Source organism: Lepisosteus oculatus, chromosome 3, assembly GCF_040954835.1.
Source record: "Lepisosteus oculatus isolate fLepOcu1 chromosome 3, fLepOcu1.hap2, whole genome shotgun sequence".
Taxonomy (NCBI): Eukaryota; Metazoa; Chordata; class Actinopteri; order Semionotiformes; family Lepisosteidae; genus Lepisosteus; species Lepisosteus oculatus.
The window spans coordinates 73,159,607-73,166,115 of record NC_090698.1 but is presented as its reverse complement, the minus strand read 5'-3'; the positions used below and the strand labels follow the sequence as shown (position 1 = coordinate 73,166,115).

Here is a 6,509-nt window from a genome sequence, read left to right as displayed (position 1 = left end):
TTTCTCTTTGTTGGCAACAGTTCAAAATATTCCAAATAAAGGAAAAGAAGCACACCCCCACCCCTAAATTATTGAGGTGCTGTCGAACTACAGTCAGAAACGGTACAATAATATTTAACTCACATTCTATACACTTTATTATAAACTGTCAGTGTTTCTTTTGGTGAAGGCTTTATTTGTGCCGGAACATTTATAGTTTATTTTAAATTATGATGGCGTCTGCTCATTGTGTTGTTGTTGGCAATTCAGGAAAGGACAAGAGGCTGGGCACACAAGAGATGTACTGTAAGTGAGGAAAGGCTCATTGTGATAAGGTGTAGCTGAAAGGACTCTCCTTTGTAGCTCTTCTTATGTTCCAACGTACAGTAAGTGATCCTGTCCAAATTCTTATCTGTGGGTGTTATTTCTGCTTTGTCTTGTTTTGTTCGTCACTCTTATGCTTTATTGATTGTTCTTTTCTTTCTTTGTTTTGTTATCTGTGTAACATTGGTGTAGCCATTTGACCAGGTCATTTTTGTAGTCTGAGGATGATGATTATTTACTTATGTATGTTTGACGCAGGTTGTCTTAGATCTATGATCTGTGAGATTAATGTACTGCAGCTGTTTGCATTAAACTATGTGGGCATGTTTATCACATTGCTTAGAGACTGCCCAGTGGTCTGTTATGTGTGTATAAGAAATAAAGGCATTAACTGGGTTAAAATGCATATTTTCTACCAACATGTTTCGTTCTCAGTAGTTTGGAAACTGAAAGAGTCTTTTCCATTTGAAATGGTCCAAATCATTCATACTTTACAGAATAGAAACAAATACACTTCAGAATAACTATTTACAGTACAATCAAATGTTTCTTTTGCAATTCAGACAGAACGTTGTAGCTAAAAACCTTTAAAACAGTTTTTATTTATTTGCCAGAAGACATACCACTTGATAGCTCACAGTTATCATATGCAATATGCAGCTAATGTTTCTAAAAATATGATAATAAAAATGCTAATCTATAGACAAAAAACTCTCACAGTGGCTGAAACTAGTTTAGCGCAGATTAAAAATAGAAATTAAAAAAATGCCTGAGAGTGTAGATAGAAAACATTATCTTTGGCACTATCTAATTAATTCTTCGGTAAGATAAGCTCCTATGATAAGAGAAAGAAATTGATAACACAGTCGCAGTTTATCTTTTAAAAATTGTTTGGAAATATACGAGATTCACAATCCCAGAAAAAGTAACTAACTCAAAATAGTAAACCCCCTGCAAACATTTCACAAAAGAGAATAGCTTTCCAATGACAGTTGCTTTATTTTCTAAGAAAGATCAGTTGTACTTGTACAGTACTTAAAGATGGGAATTCTAAAATCGCTAAAAGGTAAAAAAATAGAATAAAAAAATGTCCTGGAATCTACTATGTGAACATGCATATTTGCAATTATATGAATGGGATAACTATATATGTGAAGGGGAATGCATTAGCAAATTAAGATTCTTAGTGAAGAACTACAAAGACTGGATTAAAATCTCTTCTTAAAAATCTCACTAATGCTGCTGGAGGAATTAAGTCTGTGGTCTAGACCCCATACTTTATGCATACAGATTCAAGTGAAAAAGGAAAACTTATATGATGATATTAACGTTTATAGTGCCTAAATCTAAAACTGCATTTGCATTTTATTCAAGATGATACTTGAAGGCGTATTGTATGCCTTGCGGATCCAACACGTCAAATTTCTTGTCAGTCAGCATTTCCTTGGGTTTGAAGTGAAATGCATTGGTGAAGTTATTAGTGAGAGGAACAAATACTTCCCTAAACCCCTAAACCCTCATCCTTTCAGAGCGATAATCTGCTTCTACAACTTAATGTAGGTAGATCTTTACTGATAGTTTATTTAATCCTCAATACTTGAATTGCACACGCTTTCCTCTTGACAGTAAATGTTGAATGAAGTTTTTATCTGTGTATGCACTTTTTATTATTTTGAGTGTGCTTTCCTTTCTCGTTCATCTGGTCCTGTGTTAATTTTTACTTTTTTTTTTTCATTTTGAAGCTGAACAGTGCTGTGGACGGTGCTTTACAACTACAGCTTGTATTATACAGTGCCTTGCTGTCGTGTTTGAGATACTAAAAGCAGTGGATGACTTGGAGTCCACAGTAGTATGCATGTAACAGAGGAATGCTCACTCTTTGGTGATTGACAACTGGCAATGCAAACATCTGAGAAACATTAATGGAAAATAGCAGGTGTTTTCAAATTGTAAAAAAGAAAATGAATATTTTCTCCCATTTACTTCCTTCCACTGTTGAAATGCACACAGAGTAACAATATTGTGGATGTTTCTCTCAAATCAGCTTCCCTTTGCCTTTTCATTTAGCTGTAAGGCTGAGTGTGATAAGAGCAAAGGACTTCTTTCAAATAAAGAACACGCGGAGTTTGACATAATCCAATCTAGGTGATTTTCATCAGCTTTTGTTTTTTCTTGCACTTTGGGTTGGTTCCGGGTAAAACTAGAAAACCAAAAATGACACAATTCGGTCGCACTTGTATTATAGGAGGGCCCTAATCCGAAGAGGTTTTCTTCAGTAAAACCCTTGAAGACCCACACACATTTAAATCTGGCCCTAAGGGCAACAGGCTGTATAAGGCTGAGATAAAGCGATCAAGGCCGAAGAAATATATATTTACGGGCTTACCATGGAAACTGCATGCATGTCAACTTCTAGTATTGTAAATGCTGCTACAGAATGCACACAGATTTCCTGCCTGTAGGAATGCCCAGAAATGTGCAATACGTTCATGAGCGGTGCTCACACATGTATGAGGTAGGCAGATAAACAATTAAGTAATAATAACCAATGTGTCAGGGTAGAAAAAAGACAGTTAAATGGGCAATTATAAGGGAAATTGCATTACAGGGTTGTTAGTGGCTCAGTGGGTAGCACCATACCTACAAAGAGCCATTGGACTACCCTGTGAATAAGCCTGTTAGATTGCAGGAAAGCAATGGCTTTCTCTGTGTCCAAAAACAAAATTAACCATTTACCATCATAACGAGGTACAAAGTTTGAAGTCCATGCTCTCTAAGACTATATGTCAGATCAGTATTTTTGTCTATTTTGGCTATTAGCTTATTAGTTTATCTAGGACTGCGAAGTGAATTTATTCACTTACTACAGTTCTTACTACATGAAACCTCCTAATAAATGGCTTCTGTTCTCCTCCCCACAGATAGCTGCAGTGTGGTGAGCTGCCATCGCATCATCAAGGAGGGTGCTGCACATTGGAGGTGGTGAAGGGGAGTGTCCAGAAAAGCACTATGTAAGTGTAAGGAATTATTAGTCATTCTGATGCTGCAACATTGTGAACCAGTGTCCTGTGGGTCGTGCTTCACTGATGATTCTGAAAACGTCTGCTGGGATGTCCCTGTCATCCCAAAGGACATCGCTGGATACTTTACTCCAAGTACGATTGGTACCATTCATCCACTCGACAACATGTGTGCCCATCCCACACATCCTAGAGCCTGGGGGTTCAGGGGAGGTCACCCTAATCTTGTTAAAGGTTTGGAACGCGTGTTTAAGCAATGGACCAAAAAAACAAGTAATGTTTCACTGAAGGGAGCACTGGTCCTTGAGGGATGGAGGGTATTGCTCAAAATCTATAACTTAACACCTGGTTATTTAATCATGGTTAAATTGTTTCAGCTCTTAGACCTTGAAGATTTAAAGGCTGTGTATAGAACTTGATTAAGCTGATGCAACTCCCAGCAGGGAGGCACTCAGATTCCTCCCAAGACCGCCCAGCACTGGTTAAACAGAAGCTATCTTTTCGGGGCGCTGAGGAAGCGCTACCAGCAAAAAGCACCGAAAAGTCTTAACAACTCAAATCTCTCTCTTACTGCCTCTATGTATCTAGACTAATCATTATTAGTTAATAAACAAACACATTGGATGAATTGCAAGGAAGAGATAAGTAAAGCTGCCTCTGGCAATCACTCAGGTTGAGGGATTTTGCAAAGATTCATGGGAACATAGATGGAGCAACGTACTGGAATAGTTGCGTCAGACCTTAAACTAGGACACCAATTCACCTTTCATCTGGAAAAGGACCCCGAGCACAAGGCCAAAGCTACACTTTCGTGACTTCAAAATGAAAAGATGGATGTTCTTGAGTGTTCCAGACCTGAATACAACTTGAATCTTATTCAGAATCTGTGGAAAGACTTGAACACCGTAAGCGATCCCCAAGTAACATGAGAGATCGTGAGCAAACCTGCCAAGAGGAATAGACACACATTTCACCAAACTGGTGTTGCAAAGCTGATAGAAACTTACCCAAAAAGACTTGCCGCTGTAATTACTGCTAAAGCTGCTTCCACCAGATATTGAGTTCTCGAGTCTAACTACTTGTGCAATTGTCATATTTCAGGTTTTCTTCTTAGTTTTTCACAGCATTTACTGTTCTGCAGCTTATCTTATCTTTGGATGTGTTCGGTTTGACCATTCATGCTTTGAATAACATTTTCATTTTAAATAAAACAAATATGCATCATCTCGTAATTTCACAAAATAAGACATCATAGTAATGTTCTAAATGCTTTTGCAAGGGGCTGTAGCTATGACAATATATCACATATTCTTACTTATCCTTACGTAGCAGAATATTCCTCTAGCAAAACCTAAATTAGTTCTAAAACAAAACCAAAGGCACAATATTAGATAGCTATGAAAAATAGTTTGAGATTCCAGGCTACTTGCAAAGTACACAAGTATGAAATATCCAGCTGTTTAATTTTAATCAGTAGTCTGATTGACAAAAAAAGGGAGTATCTCAATTACAAAGCTCAATTCCAAATATTTTAGACAAAATGTATAAAGGATAAAGGAATATTTGTTAGCGGGTTGTGTTAAATGGCTTGGTCAACATGTTGGTGGTATTTCTGGAGACATGCTATATCATACAGGAGCTCAAAAGCGGGAAAACAAAAATTAATCCAAGACAGTAGCAGCATAACCTGAAAACTCTTGTGACAAAAATGCAGAACTGCTTGCAGAATGTAAAAACAGGTCATCGGCTCTTTAAAAGAGGGAAGACCTTTCTTAAGAGCATGTCTCGTTCTGCAAGGAGACTGTTAGCAGACAGTGTTAGAGCACTCCAGTATGATAATGTACTTCTCTGAGATGCCAGTAATACCCATAACTCATCCTCATTTGCATCCAACTTCCTCACATCAAGTCACGGCCTTTCAGTCCTTTCTAAGTACCCCAATAAATTCAGATGTAATGCTCTTAAATGAGATCACTTACATGTGTCATTTTTCTTCTCCTATATTTATAATCTGGCAAGTTGGCCTTGATTAACAAATGGTTCTCGCTTGATTTTCAGAACTAATGCCGGCACCAAGTTCATCTAAGCCCTGGCTAGCAAGAAGGCTGCAAAACAAAGCGAGGGAATCTGTGTCACTCCAAGAACAGTGTCACACACTTCTGTCTTGGCTATAAATGCCATTTACATGCATATCTAGGTGCCCATGTATACGTACAGTATATACATGTATACTGCACATGTAGTTCAGGTGTGTAGCTGTGTCAGCATGCGTAGACTGCAAAACCAAGTAATAGGTTTATTCCATGCTGAAAAAAAGAAGAAAGAAAACACAATGTTTCGGCTGTGGAGCCTTCTTCAGGTGCTTCTTCAGGTTCAGGCTCACACCTGAAGAAGTCTTGATTTTGTATCATGTTTGAAAGTGTACAAGTTAAATCGCCTCATCACCTGTGCCCAATCAGTTTTCTCTACTAATGAGGTGATTCAATGTGTATGCAATGGTCAAAGTCACACAGGTATATCAAAGTCAATAACAAATGATGAATTAATCAAAACTTGGATTAATTAAAAGCTTACATCCACATTCCAGATACAGCTCAGGTGCCAGGGACTGGTATATATTTTTATATACCAGGTACTGCTTTTGTCTGTGCATTGGAAAGCTCTCATAAAGCACTGGATTGTGACTGACGTGTTGATTTCTTCCTGTAGTAAATGTGTGTTCAGAGAGGTGGAGAGTTGGCACAAGAAATCTGCTAGTAAAAAAAAAGATTTTTATTTCCTCAGTGAAAGAAAAATAATCATGTGTGGGCCTTTACAGAAGTGACACAGAAAATAAGCACAGTTCCATGGTATTGCTTTAAAAAAGCAAACCCAACAATTTCAGTCCAAATCTAGCCACTCGGGAGTTTATAAACATAACAAATATTAAAATGTTAACAAATAGTTAAATAGAGTTTGTAACAAAAGTGTAGGAGGGATGACAACAACCAAGTTCAGTCAGACTCCGCCGTCAGTAATTAGCAATCGCTTCGGACGTCCTTCACTCTCCTAAAACACTATAAATATCTACGTGATCCCCATCTCTCCCTTGCGTACTGTATGTATTTTGCATCCCACCTCCACCCCATCTCCACCTCTGCAGCTGCCCCTTGGTCACCCCACAGGGGGCTCCTGACCTCCTCGTCC

At 38.1% G+C, this 6,509-nt stretch overlaps 1 long non-coding RNA gene across 1 annotated transcript; it reads left to right on the top strand.

Moving 5' to 3' along the window:
- Positions 1-285: 285 nt before the first annotated feature.
- Positions 286-5,565, top strand: LOC138237872 (uncharacterized). Its single transcript, XR_011189195.1, has 3 exons — positions 286-365; positions 3,225-3,314; positions 5,382-5,565. It is a non-coding gene; the product is annotated as an uncharacterized lncRNA (long non-coding RNA).
- Positions 5,566-6,509: the final 944 nt, after the last annotated feature.